Below are 22,905 nucleotides of genomic sequence, written 5' to 3'. Positions count from 1 at the left end.
TACCATGCCCCAAACACACCTGCTCAGCCATGCAGATCTGCCGCAATGTTTGGAAAGACTTCAGCTCACTCAGGCCTCAGCATGTAAGGTTTTCTGTCGCTCAGCCGTCAAGCTGATGGTTGTGTGTCTTTCAATCCCTGGTTCAATCAGCACCTCTCCCAGAAAGCCTGCCCTGGGCACTCACCCCTCCCTGCATTGAGTTAGGTGCTTGTCTTCTGGGACCCTGTGTACCCCTGGTGCCTCTCCCTTCCACACTCTGTGCCTCGATGGCACTCTGAGCTTGCTTGGAGGTAGGTCCTGACACACAGTAGGTCCTACACAGCACCTGATACGCAATAGGTGCTCTGGTAGTGCTTGCTGAGTGGATGAACTCTTAAACCAGGCCTCACTCTTCTGCTCAGTGGCCCTGTTCTCGGAAGCCTCTGTTTGCCAGCAACCGAGCCATGCTGTGTTTTAGGGTTTAACCAGCAGGGGAGGCAGCCCACATGGGACAGGCACCCTGTTGTAAGACCCCAGCCACAGCCTGCAGGGTTTAACTCACCATCAGAGAATCTCAGGCACCTGTGCGTGATTTCAGCTGTTTAAATTCCATTTCCAAAGAGACAGTTTATTGAAGATTTTGGTATGAACGTGGTATAAAGGCAAATATTTTACTCACTCTTGTGCAAACATCTCAGCTCAAGCTGGGGGCACCAGTCTGACCACTACGCCAATCAGGGCCCAGGAGGGGCTGATAGACAACTAAAGCCCACAGACTCCGGCCTGCCCACCCTTCACTCCGCCCCCTCCACCCCGGCCCAGGCCTGGGATAAATGGAAGGGGAAGGCAGAGGCAGGTTCTGGGGCAAGACCCAGCCAGTCAGGATGGACATCTGTCCCTCGAGCCCCCTCCTCGACCAGTTCTGCTACTCCCTACCAAGGTAACAAACTCTTGATGGCCCCCAGTCCACTCCCCCTGCCATGGGGCCTAGGGGTCCATGGGGCCTTCAGAGCAGCAGGTGGAAGTGGGGACGCAGGGGGCACAGTAGCTGCATGGCTCCTGGAATGCCACCGGAAACCTGCACCGAATCGGGAGCCCCATGAGGCACGGCGGACTCAGGGAGGCGAGGCCCCTTCAGGCCCGGGGTGGAGGGCAAAGCTCTCAACACGATAAGGGGATGGGTCCCCTGGGTGTGTAACGTTGGTCCAAGTCATCGTCAAGGTCCGCCCACAAAAAGAACACCCTCAAAAATGGCAGGATAATCAAAACTACACTGAGATACCATTTGCCCCCCCCCCTCCCCTAGGACAGGTGGTAACAAGTGTTGGTGAGGATGTGGAGACCCTGAAACTCTCGCACATTGTTGGTGGGAGTGTCCAACGGTGCAGCCACTCTGGAAACAGTTGGGGGAGTCCTCAAAATGTGAAGTGTAGTTAGCACATGACCCACAATTCTAAGTCTATACCCCAAGTGAAAACATGCTCAGACAGCCCTAGCCGGTTTGGCTCAGTGAATAGAGCATCAGCTTGTGGACTCAAAGGTCCCAGGTTCGATTCCGGTCAAGGGCATGTACCTTGGTTGCGGGCACATCCCCAGCGGGGGGTGTCCAAGAGGCAGCTGATCGATGTTTCTCTCTCATCGATGTTTCTAACTCTCTATCCTTCTCCCTTCCTCTCTGTAAAAAAATCAATAAAACATTTTATAAAAAAGAAAGAAAACGTGTTCATACAGAGACTTGTAATGTGTAATAGCAGCTTTATTCATAATACCCCAACGCACAAGCAACCTACCTGTCCACCAGCGGGTGAGTGGATCAACAGCATGTGGTGTACACCCACGATGGAATACTATTCTGTCATGAAAAGGAATGACCATGCTGGAACGTCGATAAACCTTGGCAGCATCGTGCAAAGTGTAGGAAGCTGGTCACAAAAGACCGCAGCATGTCGCATGATTCAACATACGAAATGTCCTGAACTGGCACATTTAAAACTTAGGTTACTGGTTTCCAGGGAGTGGGGGGAGGCGGCAAGGGAGGAATGACCTCTAATGGGCACAGATCCTTGGGGCGGGAGGGAGGGAGGCGGGGTATGAAAATGTCCTGGAAATTGATCACGGTGAGGGTTGCACAACATTTGGGAATACACTACAAAACCACTACATTGGACCAAGGGTGGAATCTTATGGCATGCGGATGGTGCCTTTATTTTTTAAAAGAGGGAAAATGACGCCAGTGGAGGAGTTAGCGGAACTGAAACAATGAAACGGAGCGTGAGCGTCGCCCGTCCCAGCCGCGCGTCCAGATGAACTCGGAGCCCGGGAACGGTGCACCCCGAGGGGCAAGCAAGCGGCCCCGGAGGCAGGACCCAGAAAGACACCCGTCCCGGGATCCTAAGGGAACATCGCGGTCAGGGTGGGCGATCCCGACCCCGGGCCGCTCCGGACCGGGGCGGCTCCGAACCGGGGCGGCTCCGAAGTTGGCCGGGCGGAGCGGAGATTTAAAGGTCGGGGCGCAGAGGGGCCCTTAAAGGGGCCGCGTGAATTCCCAGTCTGCGTCCGCGGTAAAGCCTGCTCCGCGGTCCCGCGACTCCGCGGCTCGGACCCGGGTAAGTGCGCGGGGCCGCGGGGGAGGGAGGCGGCGGCGCTGGCCTGCTCCGTGGTCAGGCTCGCGCGCCCTCGCCGGATCGGATCCGGGGGAGTCCGCACGGGAGGCTAGCGCTTCGCGGGCCGCGCGTCCGGCGGGAGGGGGAGGGGGCGCCGGGGTTCGGGCGGGCCCCGGGGCGGGGGTCCCCGCTGGGGGCCCGGCTCCCCGCACCCGCCGCGCCCTGTGTTTAGTTGCAATAGGAGGAATGCGCCGCGCGGCAGGCGCTCGGGGCGCGCGGGCGGCGCGGGCGCTTTAAGGAGGCGCCGGGGCGGGGCGGGGCCCGGCCGCCGGCGGGCGCGCGGGCGGGAGCAGGAGGAGGCTCCCGGAGGCCGGAGCCCAGCCCGGGCTGCAGCGGGCGGCGGTGAGTGGCCGGGGCAGGCGGGGCCGGGAGGGGAGGGGATGGGGGAGAGGGGATGGGGGCCCCCGGCCGCGCGGCCCCCAGCCCGGGCAGGCGCTTTGTTCCGGGGCTGGAGGGGTGGCCGCGCGCTCCGGGCTGAATGCGCTCTGCTCCGGGGCGGCCGCTGAGCGCCTTTGGGCCCCCGCCCCGAGCGCCCGAATAACGGTGCGCGATCGTGAACTCGGCCGCGACCGGGACTCCGGTGGGGAAGGCCCGCCGGCCGCCCAGGAAGCCTCTGTTGTGATGACCGCACTTGGGCTCCTCGTTTGCCCCCGCGGGGTGGTGGGTGGTGGCGTGGAGTGGGGTGGGGTGGGGAGGGGTTGGTGGGGGCGCTTTCTCTCCTCCTAAAATGGCGTTAACGAGCGCTGGGACCCGCGGGAGGGGGTGTCAAATTGAGCTGAAGAATAAAAAACACCTTCTTCATAAACAACCCTTCCGTGCGCCCGCGCGGGGCTCTGCTCGCAGGTAGGGCTGGGCTCATTCATTGACCAGACCTGGCTGGGGCGGCCCCCCACCCCCCACCCCGGGTGTGGGGGGCACAGTGCCAGCTGCTGCTCCGCGGGGCAGGACCGGGAGCAATGAGCCACAGCCTGGCACGGTGGGTCCTGCCTGGGCTCCGGGAAGCTGGGGGTGTCTGGGAGCAGACAGTGTGGCAGGTCGGGGAAGGCCTGCTAGAGGGCTTGGCGCCTGGCAGGAGCCTGGGCACTGGACCCCCATTAGCCTGTGGCTGGACCCAGAGGTGTGTGCTGGCCGGGGACAAAGCTGTGTCTGGAGAGGTGGACCAGAGCCACTCCATCCTGGCCCTGGCCACAGAGCTCCGGGCCAGAGTGGCTCTTGCGGCTCCAGGACCCACCTCTGCCCCTGGACCTCACGGAGAGGGTGCCTGACAGGGCTGAGACGTGTGGCCTCGGAAGAGTGACCTTCCTGGCAGCAGGAGCGATAAGGAGATCGGACTTTGAAAACCCTGAGGCTCTGCTGAAATAGCAGCCCCCCGGGCTCACGGGGACGGCGCTAGCTCATCGTTGGAGGGGGCTCCTTCGGGGAGGTTTTAGGATCGCCCCGGAATGCAGGTGGTGGCCTGGGGCTGGAAGGGCCAATCACCCGCCCACGATCCTCCCTGAGATGGGGCTCCGGAGCGGGCAGCTGGGAGAGTCTGGCTCTCCTGGGCTGGGAGGCTCCAGGTGCAGCCTCTTTGTGCGTTTGCTCGGTGCACATCCTTCCGGGAGCTCAAGCGTGGGGCGGCGAGCTGTTTGTATTAGGAGCGGACACGTGTCAGGGGCTTCACTGCGAACAAAGCACTTTCACCGCCGAGACAGTTCGCAGACTTTCTCTTGCTCTTCGGAAGGGAGAGACTCGAGCTGGCTAACGTTCTGTAAGTCTCCCAATCTGCGAATTGCATGTCCCTGCTGAACGAGGGCTGAATATGTTTCAGGCCACAACTTTCACCCCATGGTCTGTTCTCAGGCCCAGCGGCCAGTCAGCCTCTCCGTCCGTCCGTCTGTCCGTCCATGGTTGATGGCGTCGTTTGTCCTTTCCCTGCCAGGGCAGGAGGTGTGGGGCTTTGATACTCTGGGGTTTTCAACGCTCCGGAGTTTGCCAGCCTCTTTATGGGGAGGAGGGGTGTGGAGTAAACCTGCTCTAGTGGGAAGTGCCCTTCCCGCAGTGGCCTTACTGGCCTTACGGAGAAGAGGGGGGGGGGGGGGCGCGTCAGGGCCCCTGCAGAGCCCTGTGAGGCAATCCGCCGTCTCCCAGCGGCGTTGCCAGCTTTGCTCCCGGCAGCATAAGGCAGTTTGTATTTTTCCACGGCTCATGTTTTCATCTACATAAGACATCTTTGTTACAGGCATAACTTTTATTTTATTGCTGGCTCTAGCCACAGATGTTTCATGCTTCCAGTGATGTGAGCTGCTTCTAAAGTGACCCATGTGTTACCCCTGGGGCGGCTTGCTGGGCTCCAGGGATCCTGGAACCGGGGGGAGGGAGCCGCTGGGCTCTGAGGGGCTGAACCGGCTCCGTGGTGACCGCTCTGCCATCCGTCAGCATTGCACGGTGGCCAGCCTGCTAGACTGAGTGCGTTCTGGGGGAAGTGCGACCTCCATTTTAAACTTCACATCTGGCGTGATCACTGCTCTGCCCGTGAAATGCCCCCAGATGGAGGGTGCCTCCCTGCAAGTGATTGAAAACATACCTGCTCACAGGCCTGGCGGCATTTATCCAAACCATATGCACGTGAGCCACGCGGGAGCACCTTCTTGTGCAAAGCCAGAATGTCCTGAAGTGTCTGCAGGGTGTGCATGGAGTCCCAGGAGCTCGGTACCGCCCAGGCCCAGGGCAGCGTCTGGCTGGCTAGACGGCACAGCTACCTTTGGATGGGGAGGAGCTCCCTGTGCCCCGGGGCATCTGGCAGGTGCCCATTCTCTTAGTTTTTTTAAAAAAAATATATTTTGATTTTTTTTACAGCGAGAAAGGGAGAAGGATAGAGAGTTAGAAACATTGATGAGTGAGAAACATCTATCAGCTGCCTCCTGCACTCCCCACCCCCCCCCGGGGATGTGCCTGCAACCAAGATACATGCCCTTGACCAGAATCAAACCTGGGACCCTTGAGTTCGCAGGCCGACGCTCTATCCACTGAGCCAAACCGGTTAGGGCAGTGCCCATTCTCTAGAGATGGAGCTTTGGGAGGAATTTTGTTGGTGGACTCGGAGGCCTTGCGAGCCCTCATAGTCTTGGATGATGTCACTGGGCCCTGTGATGCTGGATCAGTGGGGATGCTTTTTTTTTTTTTTTTTTTTTTTTTTTGGAATAAAACCCAAGTATTAGTTTATTAAGCAGCCTTTAGATCTCCCAAAGATGCTCTCAGCTCATGTGAGGTCTATATACACAGGGATTGGAGTGGATATTAGTGCCACGTCCAGCAAGTTCTTACGTGGAACAAGCAGTCAAGGAAACTGAGGGTCTGAGTGCAGAGCCTCTTAAATAGGCCAGTGAGAAGCCGAGAGGAAAGTCGCTCAGATGTACAGAGTTGGGCGTACAATTCAGAGGACTCACGGATCTCTGAAAACGAGGGCTGGGTCCCCTGCTGTACGCCATGCTATGTCAGGGCTGTTTACGTAGGACTCACTGCGTCCCTCTGCCTTCTCACCAGGCCAGCATGCCTCCGTGTTGGAGGCGGTGTCAAGAATGAAAACAGAGTGGACAGTTGTCCGTTCTCAGCCCGAGTTGAAGTCTATACAGTCCGCCAGCGGGTCTGTCCTGCAGAACTGACCATAGGGCAGTGCTGCCGCCGCCTCAGGCCTCCGACAGGCCATGGCTGCGCTCCTTGGTACCTGCCATGCATTCCTTGTGCTGTCTCCAGCCTTCTGGGGAGCTGGGAGCTCTGAGCTCTGGTTCCGTGCCTCGGTGACTGACTACAGGGCCTTGAAGTTGTCCTGCCTATTCTCAGAGACCCCACCCCCTGGCCTTCCTGGGCCTGGCATCCACCACTGAGCCCCTAGGCCCTTTTTACCCTGTTGGCATGATCCAAGGTGGCGTTCTGCAGCCCTCTCTCTGGCAAGGGGCCCCACAGGAGCCGTGTTCTTTAGAACTCATTGTCCTGTGGTATCATTGGCAGCTTACTGGGCGAGGCCTGCTGATGGCCAATAGCCAGGTGACAATATGGGTCATTACTGGCCGCTGAGGTAACATCCTGGGTCTCACAGGGGCATATTCTCATCAAGAGAGCCTGGCACGGGTCTGTCTACCGTGTTTCCCCGAAAATAAGACATCCTCCGAAAATAAGACCTAGCGCATGGAAAGATAAGACATCCCCTGAAAATAAGACCTAGCGCAACGTTGGGAGAAAAAAATTAATATAAGACACTGTCTTATTTTCGGGGAAACAGGGTACATTTACACCTAATGTTTTGCTGACGAGGTTTTGGGGAGCACCAGGGAAGACCTTGGGGAGCACCAGGAAAGGATTTGGCTGTGCGGCATGTGGGATGAAGGAGGGTGGGGTGGGGTGGGGTGGGGCGCTGGGAGCTCTGAGCTCTGGTTCCGTGCCTCTGTGACTGACTATAGGGCCTTGGGCGGGCCCTGTGCTGCCGGGGCCCAGGCACCATCTGTGACTCTTCGGCTGAGCCCTCAGGGTTGTCATGGGGATTAGATGAAATACACAGATGAGCACATGCTTGGGAAACCAGAAAGGGTTCTAAAGACGGAGAGCATTATCAGCATTCGAGCCACCTTCAGATAATAGACGGATGGCCCCGGCGGGCCCCCCGGAGCCTGTGTGGGCGGGGTTCAGACCAGAGAGCGTGTGTCTCCGTGGGGAGCGGGGTGATCTTAGGTGGGCTGCAGACAGCTTTTATTAGTTAGATCCTTGTTTATGCATAAAAAATGCAGGCGTCACTTCAAACCTTTTTTTTTTTTTAATGGATATTTAGCTCCGACCAAGGCTGAAGGAAGGTTTTTAAGTGACCCCTTGAGTTCAGGCTGGGAAAGTTCCAGCAGGGAGGCCCTCCCTGCAGTGCAGCCTGTGGGGCCTCAGCTGGACCCTTCCAGAGACCGGGAGCTTGTTGCCCACGTCAGTCCCCTCCACCTGGGGATCTCTCCCTCTGGCAGAGTTTTTTCCTTTCTCACGCGAGCGGTCCCACTGGGTCTGTCCCCCACAAACCCGTGGCCATCATGCTTTTCTCCAACACCAGCAGCTCCACTTTCATCACCGGCTCCTCAGATGGCGGGGTTCAAAGACCGCCTCCCTGTATGTCCGCCCGCTCCTCCCACCCTCCGCCCCACCCTTCCTCCTTCCCATCTTTCCTTCAACCGAGACTCATGGGCCAGGCTCTCTCTGGCCGCCATTCTAGCTTATAATGGTGCCGTTAGCCCTTTACGGGTGAGGAAACGGAGGCCCAGGGAGGTTCAGCAGGCCACACCAGGCCTTGCCTGAGAGAAGCAGGCCGGAAGGAGTCTGCTTGGTCCCAGCACAGGGGCTCCTGTCACACTGCACTGCCCCCAGAACTGGAGAACCAAAAGCCGCACGTCTCTCCTCTCCTGCTGCTCCCGGGACGCCCTGCGGGGGCCTGGTCACCTGTAATCCGGAGGTCTCCGGGGAGCAAGCAGGGGGCGGCCTGGGCTCAGGATGTAGGCAGCAGCAGAAGCCACAGCGGCGCAGGAGCGGCTGCTGGCCGAGAGGCCAAGAGAGGACCCTCGATGACGGTGGGTTTCCCTGATTCCCACGAATCTTTTTTCTTTTTTTTAATTTTCACCTGAGGGTATGTTTTTATTGATTTTAGAAAGAATGAGAGGGCCAAAACCGGTTTGGCTCAATGGATAGAGCATCGGCCTGCGGACTGAAAGGTCCCAGGTTCGATTCCGGTCAAAGGCATGTACCTTGGTTGCAGGCACATCCCCAGTAGGGGGTGTGCAGGAGGCAGCTGACCGATGTTTCTCTCTCATCGATGTTTCTAACTCTCTAAAAAAAAAATCAATAAAATATATATATTAGAAAGAATGAGAGGGAAAGGGAGAGAAACCTTGATGTGAGAGAGAAACATCGATCTGCTGCCTCCCCCAAACGCCCAAACCAGACCGTATCTGCACCCCAGGTATGTGCCCTGACTGAGAATCAAACCCTCAACCATTTGGTGGACGGGACGCCACTCCAACCTGCTGAGCCACCCGGCCAGGGCGCTCACGAATCTCACAGTCAATCACGAGCCCCTAAATCATTTGTGCACTTGGTATATTTTTGAGTTTTAAAATATAAAAAGCAAAAAACTACAAGGGATGGTATAATCAATACCATCTACCTGTGGCCCACGTGGCCCTTCTCATGATAGAGCAGGACCCAACACACAGCCCTCGTCTGCGGGGTGGGGACCTCGGCCCGGGGCTGTGGGAGCCTGGCTCCTGGTTCCCACGCACCGGCTCTCCCAGCTCGGATCCTCAGCCGATCCGATGAAAACACCTCCTGGTTTGTCCATCGAGGTTGTTGCTGGATCCTCTCGCCGCCCCTGATCACGCTGGGGAGGAGCCACAGGGGCAGGATGAGTGTGCGCTTCTGGGTTTAACGCTTTTCGAAGACGCTGATTCACCCTCAGAGGACATCTGCCTTCACCCGGTGGGCTCAGGCCTGACTGCAGAGCAGAGTGTAGCGGCAGCTGCACACACAGAGCTGCCCTTCACACGGTGGGCGTGTGTATTTGGAGAAGAGAGAGAATAAACAGGATTTTCATTTTATAATTAGATGACAGCGATTCGACGAGCAGCTCGTCTTAAAAGATCTTCAACAAGATACATTTTCTGTTCTAAAGTGTGAGAATAGGAATGTTAAAGCAAGGAAGGCTGCAGTGAAACCTAGATCCTTTCTAATCCCTCACTTCACCTTTCCATGCCTCCTTTTCCTTTGCTTAAGCCGGTGCGTGGCCCTGGGCCTGGGGGAGGGAGGGGGAGGGAGAGGGGCTCCCCAGTTGCACAGGGTGCGGGCTCTCCATGTCTGCTGGAGACATTGCTCACCCAGCAGCTCTCAGCCTTCTCCTTTCCGCCCCCGGCAGCCTCCACGCTGGAGCTGGTGCCATCCCGCGGGCGTGGGGCTTGACCTGGGTTACAGCCCTTGGCAGAGCAGTGCTTTTCGAAGCCGGGCGGGGAAGATTCGAATGCTTCTGGAAAAGCTTTCCACACTCAGACAGGTCCTGTCTGCAGGGAGTCACACACCATCAGGAGCAAAGGTTTGAACTGGTTTTATAATAAGACATTGGGGACCCCAGGTGGCCCCCACGTCCTCTTTGTTCAGTGGTAAGAAGGCGTGGACATGCCTCCTGTCCCTGAGTTGCCAGCAGGAACCATTACTGCCCAGGTCCGGCTCCCTCCCTCGACGGACAGGCTGCCGAGCCAGCGAGGGAACTGCTTTTTGGGGTTTGTCTCCCTGTGGACGTGACCAGAGGCTGTGCCGGTGGCGGCAGTGAAGCATGTTACGAAGCCTGTTCCGTTTGACTGCACAGACATGTGCATACACGTTATGTTTACATACCTACTCTTTCCCCCCCCAAAATATTGATGGTTTGGGTTATTTCTTAAACTCCTCCCCTTATTTCTAACCGCCTCTCCTTTAGCTCCAGCCTTAACGCCTCTCACTTAGATTACTGCAGTAGCATTGGAACTGCTTCTCTCTCTCTGATTTAAAAATAACTTTTGCCGAAACCAGTTTGGCTCAGTGGATAGAGCGTCGGCCTGCAGACTGAAGGGTCCCAGGTTCGATTCCGGTCAAGGACATGTGTCTTAGGTTGCGGGCACATCCCCAGTAGGGGATGTGCAGGAGGCAGCTGATCCATGTTTCTCTCTCATCGATGTTTCTAACTCTCTATCCCTCTCCCTTCCTCTCTGTTAAAAAAAAAAAAAAATCAATAAAATATATATTTTTAAAAAATAACTTTAAATTTACTGATTTGAGAGAGAGAGAGAGAGCAAGGGAGCTAGAGAGAGAGAAACATCAGTTCCCCTTATCCATGCATTCATTGGCTGATTCCTGTATGTGCCCTGACTGGGGATCGAACCCATAACCTTGGCACATTGGGACAGTGCTCCAACCGAACCAACTGCCTGGCCAGGGCTGTCTATCTCTAACTTTACCTCCCCCCTGCCCCCACGTCTACCCTAAAGTTATCCAGAATGAAGTGTTTCAAAATCACATCTGAGCCTCTTACTCCCTTGCTGACAGACCCTTTAATAAGTAGGAAGGGGCTCGTCCTGCCGCCTATGAAAATACGCTGCGAAACGGGAGGGAATGCACGCTGTGTGGCTCTGCCTAGGAACGAACAGGCCAATGGGACGGCAGAGGGTCTCCCCAGAGTCCGCCGAGCCTTTTTACCTGCAACGAGGCTGCAGGCCCGCTTCTTAAAGAGCAGCTCTGTTTTTAAAAGAACCCGCCTGCTCTCCCTGCAGTGTGTTCGCGGCCCCTCGTCTTCTGGGGGCCCAGAGGAAAAGGGAGCGTGTTCGTAGCCGTGGAGCTGTGTGGAGGTTGCTGAGGTGTGGTGGGGCTGGGAGGCCTCCCTAGCCCTAGCCCTTGCCTCCCCCAGAGCATTATGTAATCATTTCAAAAGCTACGTTATCTTTCATTCGGCTTAAGGATTTTCGTTTTACCGTTTAGATTCTCCACATAGCCTCTTGGAAAGTCTCCCCTTTTTTTTCTTCGATAACCCACAAACCCAGCCCTTTATAGTCTCATCCCTCTGGAAGCGAGGGCCAAGGAAGAGAGGGAGGCAAACCCATCATCTTTCCTGGCGAGGACCATCCTCTCCCAAGCAGGCTCCGGCAGCCCAAAATAGCCTCTCGTGTTCTTCTCTCAATGCCGGCCTTATTGGAGCCGGAGATGATGGAGCGGGCTGGAGCCGTCCCGAGGCCTCCGGGCATCGATGGGAAAAGAGCGACTTGTGTGCGAGCTGTCTTCCCGGCCCACCCTCCACACCCACATTCCTCGGAGCCGGGGAGGGCCTGTGCCCCTCACCCCCAGGCCCCCCTTTTCCTGTGAGGAAGCCAGGCCCCAGGTGCCCTGGGGGCACGCCCTTCCCAGCCACCCCCGCTCCCTGACCCCCTAACCCACCCTCCCCAAGCGGCCAGCGACCCGAGTCCGCTTCTCTGGGGCTGGGTGGGTGTTTCCTGTGTGTTTGAGATTTTACGGAGGAAATCGAAATAAAGAGACAAAGCCTTTGTTTTTTACTTCTGGACTCCCAACTGGGCCCGGCCGGAGGCATGGAAAGGGGGAGCAGGAGCAGGTCGCTGGGCATGCCAACAACATAACGGGTCCAACAAAGCGCGTGGCAGGGCCTTCTCCTGTTGGGGGCCGGTGTGAGGAGGACAGCTGGGCGGAGGGCTGGGGGCCGGGGGGCTCCGGGTGGAGGGAGTGGGCTCCAGGCCGGGGTCCGGGCCCACCAGCCGGGCTGCAGAATTGGCAGCCAGAGGGGCCGCAAGGAGCCCTCAGTCCGTCCTTCCTCCCTCAGCAGACCCACAGGAACGTGGGCAGGGACATGGGCGGGAGCTCCAGATTCTGCCCTCCCTCTTGTCTCCGTGACCTTGGGCTGGTCCCCCACTCCTGGTCCCCCACATCTGTCCCCCGTTATACACATGGCAGAGGAGGCAGATGCCCCAGCCACCTGTCCCTCTTTGTGTTCTAGTCCAGTTAAATGGGGGTCAGGCCTCAACCCACACATGTGGAACTGGGGAGGTGGTTCCCCCAATATGTCTTCACTCTTCCCCAAGGATTTCTCCTTGTAGAAGTGCTCTGAGTATATTATTATTATTATTATTATTATTTACATTTTTAAAAATTTTCTTTATTGATTCACATATTTGTCCTCACCCCCCCCCCCCAATTCCAATCCCCCACCCCGACCCCCACTCATGCCCCCACCCCCCTATTGTCCTTGACCACTGGTTAGGCTCATACGTATGCACGTAAGCTTTTTCGTTGATCTCTCCCTTTTATGCCCACCCTATTATTATTATTATTATTTAATTAGTCCGGCATTGACACAATCTGCAGTATTTCGAGGGGTTCTGGGTGGGGCCAGTGCCCGCTGGCCGCCGGGCCTGGGCAGGGTCAGCTGCCGCGCTTTGCATGCGGACTGTAGTCACCAGCTTCCTCATTTCCTGGGCCTCACCAGGCAACGAGGCTGTTGTCTGTAACAGCTCCCAGCACGTGGAGAAAGGGGTCACCCGTGGCTCAGAACGGGGCAGACCTGACCAGCCAACTCTCCAGACGGCCTCCCCGCTGCTCACGCCCCTGAGGGTTCCTCGCCGGCCGGCTGTCTCCTCCAGCTCGGCTCACGGCCGTTTTCCAGGGGCTGGTTTTCCTGGACAGAGTCCCCAGAACCTCTGAGAACTCCCGTTTTCCATTGCTTCTGACTGCAGAGCAATAATGACAGCTATTCAGACTGGGTAGGCCTGTCCTTTTATATCTGAAAAGAGCCTTGGCTAAAAGCACTTGGCTAAAGCCCTGGCTGATTTGGTTCAGTAGAGAGAGCGTCAGCCTGCGGGCTAAAGGGTCCCGGGTTCAGTGCGTGCCCAGGTTGCTGGCTCGATCCCCAGTAGGGGGCATGCAGGAGGCAGCTGATCAGTGTTTCTCTGTCACCATTGAAGTTTCTCTCTCTCTCTCCCTCTCCCTCTCTGTCTGTCTCTCTCTCTCTCTCTCTCTCTCCCCACCCCCCTTTCTCTTCCTCTCGGAAATCCATCTATATCTATATATCTATATATTAATATCTATATATCTATATATCTATATATCTATATATCTATATCTATATCTATATCTATATCTATATCTTAAAAAAAGGACTTACCTAAACAGGAGTTCTGCACCCCAGCCCTACACCTTTACCCGCAGTACAAACCAGCTTTTCCCTTTATCTGCACGCCTAGAGCGAGCCAGCACGGACTGTGGGTGGTGGTTATTCCTCCTGTCATCAGAAACAAAACGTGCTTCCCTGTTGAACCCTAGGGTGGCCCAGCAGGGACACTTCAGTCCAGCTGAGTGGCTGGGCTCTCCCGGTGGAGTGGCTGTTCCAGGAGATTCCGAGGGAGCCCCTGTCTTTTCCTTCCCCTCCCCCTTCCCCTGAACACTTGGGACAACCTAGAGGACACAGCTCCGTGCGGCCCGGGCACCCCTCTGGCCAGTTTGGTGGAGGGGGGACTTGGACAAGAGTTCCTACGACATAGCAAGCACTTCATGTGCCCAGTGCTGTTCTAAGTACTTGCTCATTATATTAGCTCCTTCTGTCCTTAAAACAGCCCTGCGAGGTGGGTACTGTTATAAGCAGGTGAGGAAGCGGAGGCACCAGTGGGTGGAGCCATGGGCCTGAGGTTGCACGCCCACCCAGCAGAGGGTCAAAGGCTTTGATTCATGACCTTTTATTAAAGCGCTGTATGTCAAGGGGCTCGGTGGTTGAGGTTGCAAGCTCCATTCACGGTCAGGGCACGTACCTAGGTGTGGGGGGGAGTGTGGAGGTGTGATCCCCAGTGGGGGTGCATGCTCCGTCGGTCGGTTGGTCGGTTGGTCAGGGCAGGTCTGCCTACTCTGCTGTTTGCCCCCTCTCTGCCGTCCAGGGCTGGTCATCCAGCTGGCCAGGCTGCTTACGAGAGCAGGAAAAATGCGGCAGCTGTTTAGAGCTTGTGGGGAGAGAGGTGATTGAGTGGACTTCAATCAGAGTTTGATTCAGTCATTCCACCCCGCCTTCAGCCCTAGCCCGCGTCAGCCCTCCCTCCCCGGCCAGGCAGCCCACCCTCCCCCCTCCTCCCTCCGAGGCCGAGGCCGGCCTCCCAGCCCTGGCAGAGGAAAATCCCACGCCGCCCCGGGCTGCTCATTGCCATGCCCGCCTGGTGTCCAGGAAGCTTCCCGGACAGACTGCGCCTGCTGGCAGTCTGACGGCTCCGTTAGCACGGTGGTGGATGGGTGTCCTCCCTCCCCCCTCAGGAGAGAGCCGGGACCCTGTTCCTTCTGGGTGTGGGTCACACAGAGGCATTGTCACGTTTGTCCTTCACGGTGTTCCGCGGTTTGAATATAAACGATGGAAACACATCAAAGCCACAGCCGCTTGTGGAGGTGCCTGTCCGCCCTCCCGCTCCCCCCGGCTCTGACACAGGCAGAGGGCTGGGCCCGCCCCCTAGTGACTGCTGGGCTGGAAAGTCTCCCTCCGGCTGAGGAATCAGGAATCCAGCGGCTGCCCAGGGTTCCTGCCACTTCCTCTAACCTCACACCCCTTCGGGGCCCACGCCAGGCGGGCCGGGCGGGGCGGAGTGGGCTTCCTTGCCGTGGCCAAGGCCCTGGGTGTGTGCGTGCTGGAGGCAGGTGCCCCTGTGGGCTGGGGCCACCCAGGGCACTGATCCATTTGGCGTAGATAGTGGGTGAAGCTTTTTCATTGGTAGCTAACATTAAAAAAGTCAGCCTCACATAAAAAGTCAGATTTCTGGCCCTCGCCGGTGTGGCTCTGTGGATAGAGCGTTGACCTTCAGACTGAAGGGTCCCGGGTTCGATTCCAATCAAGGGCACATGCCCAGGTTGCGGGCACGATCTCCAGTGGGGGGGTATGCGGAAGCCAGCCGATCAATGATTCTTTCTCATCTTTGATGTTTCTCTCTCTCTCTCTCTCTCTCTCTCTCTCTCTCTCTCTCTCTCTCTCTCTCTCTGAAATCAATTATAACAATAAAAGCATAATGTGCTAATTAAATCAGACATCCTTCCGAGTGACCTTCTGGACAAAGCCAGGGCTGCGAGAGAAGCCCAGGTCCCCAGTGCCAGCAGCTGAGGGAAGGGAAGCCTACACTTGCACAAATTCCATGTATCAGGGTCTAATAAAAATATATTTAGTCGAAACCAGTTTGGCTCAGTGGATAGAGTGTCAGCCTGCAGATTCAAGGGTCCCAGGTTTGATTCTGGTGAAGGGCACGTACGTTGGTTGTGGGCACATCCCCAGTAGGAGGTGTGCAGGAGGCAGCTGGTCGATGTTTCTCTCTCATCAATGTTTCTAGCTCTCTATCCCTCTCCTTTCCTCTCTGTAAAAAAAAAAAAAATCAATAAAATATATTTAAAAAAAAAGACTTAGCTCCAGGCCTTCTGTTTCACACTGGTGCCGACCCACGCCCAGCACTGTCACTGCACCACTCTGGAGAGAACCGGGTCTTCTGTTGATTGACAGATGGTATTACCTAAGCCTTCTGGGACTACATCAGCCCTGCTCTTCCATCCCATCCAACCCAGACTCCTCTGCCAGGATCTCACCTGGTCTGCTGGCAGAAACAAGACGGAATCCAGAGATCCAGCCAAGGGCATGGCTCCGCATCACCCAGGTGCGGGACACCATGCCCTGGGGCTTACTCACAACCTCCAAGCACCGAAGATGCTTCTTTATATCACCGCAGTTAGCACTTAGTCTGGTCCCCGGGGGAGAGCGCCTCCTGGGCAGGGCCTGGAGACCAGCCAGGGAGGACCCAGCACTGCGTCCCAGGGCAGGTGTGCAGAAGCCGCCTGGCATACGAATGACAATAGCGATCATGTTAAAAACATGCACAAACACTTCATGTCAGTGGTATGCCTGATGCTGCCGGAAGATTTTTACCAAATTCACTCATTTAATTCTCACAGCAACCCCATGAGGTGTGGCTGACTCTTAACTGTCCCCGTTTTACCGTTGAAGAAACTGAGACACAAAAGAGCAGAATAACTTTTCTAAGGTCGACCAGGCAATGCCAGGATCTGAAGCCATGGGGTTGGCTCTATCCACTGAGCCAACCTGGTTTGGGCTGGAGCTAAATCTTGAGGAGGGGAGGGGGGAGCCTTGTGGGTTATCCCCAGTTCTTCCCAGAGAACAGGACGGCCAGTAGGTGGGGTGTTTTGGAGGGGACCAGATGAGCAGTGGGTTAGATCTGGGATTGGCAAACGAGTTTCCTCTCTGGACCCGTCATCCAGTTCTGGCTGCCAGGGGAGCTGCATGAGAAGGAGTCTAAGGCTGAGCAGGAAAGAGAACCCTGATTGATTAGTGATGCCTGCCAGGGCTCCGGGAACGGGAGGGGCAGCACCCGTGTCACATACGTACCATCTAGAGCACATGTGTCAAACACAAGGCCCTCGGGCCAAATCCGTCCCGCCAGGCCTTGCAATGTGGCCCGCACCTCGCTGTCATCACTGCACTCCACTGCGTTTCCATCACAATGACAGTTTATGACTGTTCAGTAAACCATTCGGCCCGAGATTTAGGCTGGATTTTAGATTTTGGCCCCTTCTCTGATTGAGTTCGACACCCCTAATCTAGAGCTAACGACGTTTAAGGTCCTGGACGGCATAAAATAGCACACGTGCTGGGTGGGTGGGTGAGTATTGATGGAGCGAGCTGAACGCACCCGCAGCTTCCTGAGAGGGTGGAGTGGCGCAGTGACGGTGCTGGGCATGGATTAGCAAGGGTGTGAGGCCGAGGGCCGGAGCCAAGTCCAGGGGAAGGGAGCGTGGAGCCCTGAGGGATACCGAGTGGCCCGGGCCCTGGCAGGGCCGCACACCAGTTAGGCAGGCACGGCCTGCAAATCAGCAGCCCGTTTCTGGGAATTGTGCAGAGGGGAAGGGCAGCTCTTGGAATTCGGAGCCATTTCCTCCACGTGGGTTGGGCCGCTCCCCCCACTGTGTCCTGGCCCTCTGCGTGGGCACACCCAGATACCAGGCAGAGGAGATTAGCTTCCCACGGCTGATGCAGCTCAATGTGAAGAGAAGTCCCTGACGCTCCCAAGAGCTCCACTAATAGTGACTGTGCCCCCCTCTTCCAGCCCTATCTCCCCTAGACCTGTGGTTGGCAAACTGCGGCTCTTTGGCCCCTTGGGTGTGGCTCTTCCACAAAACACCACGGCCTGGGCGAGTCTATTTCGAAGAAGTGGCGTTAGAAGGAGTTTCAGTTTAAAAAACCTGGCTCTCCAAAGAAATGTCAGTCGTCGTCCTGTCGATATGTGGCTCTGTTGTCTCATGAGTTTGCCGGCCACTGCCCTGGACAACTTGTGGTTCAACTGATGGGGTTGGGGAGAATCTTTGAAATAATTCGTATAGAAACAGAAAAGCAAACGCAGTAAAAACGAAGCCTGCAATCAAGTTGGCAGCACCGTTGGAAAGACTGAGCTGGCCCCCGCCCCAGCACTGAGAGTCCCTGGTCCTGGAGTCAGGGCCAGGGAGGCAGCCACAAGGATGAACTCTGTGGGACAGTGAATCTCGGTGACCGTCGAAGGGAAGTCCTGTGAGGCTACAAAAGAATTCCAGGCCGTGGGGTGTGGTGGTTCCGGGCCTGACCGGTGGAGTCCAGCCAGGCCACCGCGGGCGTCCACGCCATGTGGCAGGGTGGCTGCTCTGTAGCCTTCCCTGGCACCACGTGTTCTGGCCAGGACGGTAGGAGACTGCGCAGTGTTTCCCAAAGTGCGGTCCGCGTGCCCCCAGGGGTACGGGGAGAGTCTGGTGGGGGTACGCGTTGCACCGGAGTTTGGTGGGGATATGCACTGCACCGTGTTTAGCTGCGCCTAATTCTACGTTCTCATGAGTACGAGGGGGTACTCAGCGTGACGGAAATTATAGAAGAGGTACACATATGTCAAAAGTTTGGGAAACACTGGCTGAGGGGATGGCGATGGCTGGGGAGACGAAGTGCATGGAGAGGCCAGGAAGCCATGACCCCTTAACAATGTCTGCAGCTGAAGCCGTGTCTCAGTTTTCTAAGTTTCTGTATATGCGCCTCCCTTTATCTAGAATAGCATTCTTCCTCTCCCTAGGTTACAGAGCTCTGTTTTTAAATCAACGTTTAGTGATGCTTTTCCTGCACCGCTACTCCTGTGCTACTTCTATTGTATAATGTGTATATATATATTTTTAAAGATATATATATATTTAATATATTTTATTGATTTTTTACAGAGAGGAAGAGAGAGGGATAGAGAGTCTGAAACATCGATGGGAGAGAAACATCGATCAGCCGCCTCTTGCACACCCCCCACCAGGGATGTGCCCGCAACCAATGTACATACCCTTGACCGGAATCGAACCCGGGACCTTTCAGTCTGCAGGCCGACGCTCTATTCACTGAGCCAAACCAGTTTCGGCAATGTGTATGTACTTTCATTGCCATACATACATGCACTTCCCGGTATACTCATCACATCACTTAGATGTCAGTTGTTTAGTTGACTCTGATAGTCTCCATTATCTTGTTCATGTTTAAGTTCTTGGTATCTATCCCAGTTCCTGGAACAAAGTAGTTACTTAATAACTAATTATTAAGATAACTACTTCTAGGTAACCCCCAAACGCTACCCATTTAGAGACATGGGCAGTGTTTGGGGGTGTCCTTTTGGGAAGTAAGCTCTGGAGAAGCCTTAGAAGCTGGAAACCTGGGGAGAGGGGGCAGAGTGGTGGGAGCAGAGGATGCTGGGAGCGCACCGCTGTCCTGGGCATTGTGTCTGACACAGGGTGGGTCCCCTGGGGCTCTTAGGGCTGTGGGTGGGGCAGGGGAGTGGTTCGAATCACTGCCGTCACCAGGTTGGAGGGAGGCCAGGGCCCTCTACTTTGCGTATCAGGGCAGCTATGCTCTTGCTGGAAGCCCTCCGGTTGTTGTTTTTGTGCTTTTGTTTTAAAACTAGGACCGTCCACATTCTAGAGCATCCTGTTCTCCTGTTTTACACATGGGGAAGCTGAGGCTCCTGGAAATGAAGAAACCTGCTTTAGGTCACACAAGGCACTTATATGGGAGACAGCAGTGAATTCAAGATGCCTGGCTGCAGAGCTGAAGGCTGTTCCTGACCCCTTCCCCCCCCCCCCCCAGTCTGTGCCCCCTAAGAACCAAGGGGGGCTCTGCCCAAGGCTGCTCCCAGGAGGCCACCCCCTCCCCCAAGCACACTTGAAATTGCTGTTGAAAAAGTTCTGGGGCCATCAGTCCCTCCAGCTCCACTTCAAAGTGTGCAAGCTGGTGCTAGCCCCGGGGAGAGGAGGGGGCAAAGGACAGACAGCCGTCTTCATGCACACATGCCCAGGACTGAGGCAGAGGTACTGCCTTTTAGAAAGGAGTTTCCAGTGGAGCGAGGGCTGGGCTGGGCAGGGCGCTCCAGCGGTGGTTACCATGGGAGCCAGCGCTCCTCTGCCAAGTGGCTGCTGCTCCAAAAGTTGGTTTCTGAGCGGAGGGGCCTGCCTGGAGCCTCAGAGCCATTTCCCATGGAAATAAAGTTCTACCTGAGGGGTGCCGTTCCCACACCCGCCTCCTTCATCAGACTGTCGCGGAGCTGGGATGGCAGCGCAGCTTTCTGGCGGGGGGAAGGGCAGGAGGCTGGGAATGGGAGCCTCAGAGCAGAGGAACCATGGGAAAATCTCTCCCCTCCCCTCTCTGTGTCTCTGTCTTTGCCTCTCACGCACACCTCCAAACACAATGAACTAGGCTAGAGAACAAAGATGTGAGCCCCTTCTCTGAGCTGGGCTCATTTCATGCATCTTAATTCTATGCTTAAGGCAATTCTGCAAAATAGGATTCTCCATCTCACAACTAAGAAACTGTGAGGCCGGGAACGGGAACATGCCAAAGATCCTTCAACCGGTCCATAGGAGAGAATCCAGCACAGAAAACCGTGCGGGGAAATTTTAAGGAGAATGTCAGGTCCACCTGATACACCCTCCCACCTCAAAGGGACCGGCTATCTGTGACCCCCCAAATGGTGAAGAACCATCATTCAATTTTTTTATTTATTTAACTTTTTGTTCCTTAGGTAGTGGCTTAGTAATAAAAGTCAATAGTATTTAGTATGTTGTTCAGTGGGAAACATTCTGACAAAATGGAACAGCACCAGAAAGTTTATTGAGTTACAAACATTCATGTATTTGAGGCAAATACTAGTACATGCTTGAGATGATACAAATATAATTTGATTATTTGTATATAAATCTTACTTTGAAGTGTCACCTGGTTTACAGTTTGCCATTAGCAAATTATTTTTTAATAAATTCAGTGAATACTGATTTGTCTAAACTCCCCCTTAATTCTGTTTCCTGAGAATATCATTGTAAGCTTTCTGACATTGAACAAAGTGAAATTCAATATGTTTACTGAACTACAGGTTTCCCCCCCCCAAAAAAAAATTTTTTTTTAAACCAAAGTATGAGATAGTGATGGGTAAATTAACTACCCTGTCTAAATGTCCTAAATTTATAGTAAAAACTCTATGATACCTATTATCAGCATTTTAATAATTAGGAAGATAATTGAAAACATGCTACAGGCAGACCTCAGCGATACCACAGCTTCAGTTCCAGACTACCACCATAAAGTGAGTGTCGCAACAAGCGAGTCATAATATTTTTGTTGGTGGAGAGTCTTGCCTTGAATTTGTAAAAAAAAAACAATGTCTGTGAAGTGCAATAAAACAAGGAAAGCCTGTCCCTGGCGGGGTCATTGGGTTGGTTAGAGCGTCATCTGGTACGCCAAGATCGTGTGTTCGACCCCCGGTCAGGGAACATATAAGAAGCAGCCAGTGCGTAAATAATTGGAACAGCAGATAAAGGTTTCTCTCCCTTCCTCTCTTCCTCTCTCTCTAAAATCAATAAGTTAAAAATAAAACGAGGCATGCCTATAGTAAACTATTTTTTACGAAGCAGAACACAAGTCTTTGAATATTTGAACAGCCTAATGCTAAAGCTGTGACCCACTTATTGTGCATATTGTACCTTAGGTTCTAATTTTAAAATTGTTTTAATCATTTCTTAATTTTTTAATTGCAATTGGCATACAATATTATATTGGCTTCAGGTGTACACCCAGTGACTAGACATTATAAAACTTACAAAGTGACCAATCCTGATAAATCGTGGACCCAGCTGACACCATACGTAGTTGTTATATTACTAGAGGCCCGCTGCTCGAAATGCATGCATGGGGCGGGTGTCCCTCAGCCCAGCCTGCATCCTCTCCAATCTGGGACCCCTTGGGGGATGTTTGACTGCCAGTTTAGGCCCAATCCCACAGGCCTAAACTGACAGTCAGACATCCCTCTCACAATCCTCGACTGCTGGCTCCTAACGGCTCACCTGCCTGCCGTCCTAGTCACCCCCAACTGCTCTTCCCTGCTGGTATGATCGCACCCAACTGCAAACAGTACATAAATAATTGGAACAACAAATCAATGTTCTCTCTCTCCCTCCCCCCCCCTCAAATCAATAAATTAAAAATAAAACAAGGCATGCCTATAGTAAACTATTTTTTATGAAGCAGAACACAAGTCTTTGCCAGCCTGATTGCCCCTAACTGCCCTCCCCTGCAGGCCTGGTCACCGCATGCAGCCTGTTGTTCAGTCGTTTGGTCGTCCCACACTAAACCCCCCTGCCGGCCTTGTTGCCCCAAGCAGCCTGCTGTTTGGTTGTTACTGTTACTGTGACAGCGTCCTGGACAATTTGCATATTCCTCTATTATTAGTATAGATGGTGTACTTTACATCCCCATGGCTAATCTGGAACAACCAACTTGAACTGATTCCTTCACCTTTTTTCACCCATCCCCCCAACTCCCCTCCCATCTGGCAACTATTAAAATGTTCTCAATCTATGAGTCTGTTTCTGTTCTATTTGTTCATTTTATTTTTTAGATTCAATTGTCGATAGATTGTGTTGTTGTTGTTTTTTTGCCATTTTATTGTTCATTTTTTTTATCCTTTTTTCCTTCTTTATCTTAACAACCCTTAACATTCCATGTAACACTGACTTGGTGGTTTTTTATCTGGGATGCTCTTTATATGTCCTTCGATTCTTTTTTATTTTTAATATATTTTTATTGACTTTAAAGAGGAAGGGGGAGGGAGAGAGATAGAAACGTCAGTGATAAGAGAGAATCATTGATTGGCTGCCTCCTTCACTCCTCCCACTGGGGACCAAGCCCACAACCCAGGCATGTCCCCTTGACTGGAATTGAACCTGAGACCCTTCAGTCCACAGGCCAATGCTCTATCCACTGAGCCAAACCAGCTAGGGCTGTCCTTCAATTCTAAACAATAGCTTTCCTGAGTAGAATAATCTTGGTTGTAGGTCCTTACTACTCATCACTTTGAATATTTCTTGCCACTCCCTTCTGGCTTGCAAAGTTTCTATTGAGAAAGCAGTCTTATGGGAGCTCCCTTGTAGGGGACTAACTGCTTTTCTTTTGCTACTTTTAAGATTCTCTCTTTATTTTAACCCTTGGCATTTTAATGAGGAGTCTTGGTGTGGGCCTCTTTGAGTTCATCTTGTTTGGGACTCTCTGCACTTCCTGAATTCATATGTCTATTTTTTTTTTTTTTTTAACCAGGTTAGGGAAGTTTTCTGTCATTATTTTTTCAAATAGGTTTTCAATTTTTTGCTCTCTCTCTCTTCTCATTCCAGCATT

General features: G+C 54.2%; 1 protein-coding gene across 5 annotated transcripts in view; it reads left to right on the top strand.

The window, feature by feature from the left end:
- The first annotated feature begins 2,411 nt into the window (after positions 1-2,411).
- The window catches only part of MRAS (muscle RAS oncogene homolog), a 35,356-nt gene continuing 14,862 nt past the window's right edge, over positions 2,412-22,905 (top strand). The window contains exons 1-2 of one of the 5 annotated variants that reach the window (XM_036431341.1): positions 11,380-11,390; positions 17,938-17,941. The gene's annotated coding sequence lies outside the window, so the exon portion shown is untranslated. Of the gene's footprint in view, positions 2,586-2,891; positions 2,985-11,379; positions 11,391-17,937; positions 17,942-22,905 lie in introns of those variants that run through there. The other 4 variants (XM_045579257.1, XM_036431340.2, XM_045579256.1 and 1 more) reach the window with 4 other exon arrangements.

This window comes from Pipistrellus kuhlii, unplaced genomic scaffold (assembly GCF_014108245.1).
Source record: "Pipistrellus kuhlii isolate mPipKuh1 unplaced genomic scaffold, mPipKuh1.p scaffold_m20_p_11, whole genome shotgun sequence".
Classification (NCBI taxonomy): Eukaryota; Metazoa; Chordata; class Mammalia; order Chiroptera; family Vespertilionidae; genus Pipistrellus; species Pipistrellus kuhlii.
Note: the sequence above shows the minus strand (reverse complement) of the source record. Positions and strands in the feature narration are given on the sequence as shown.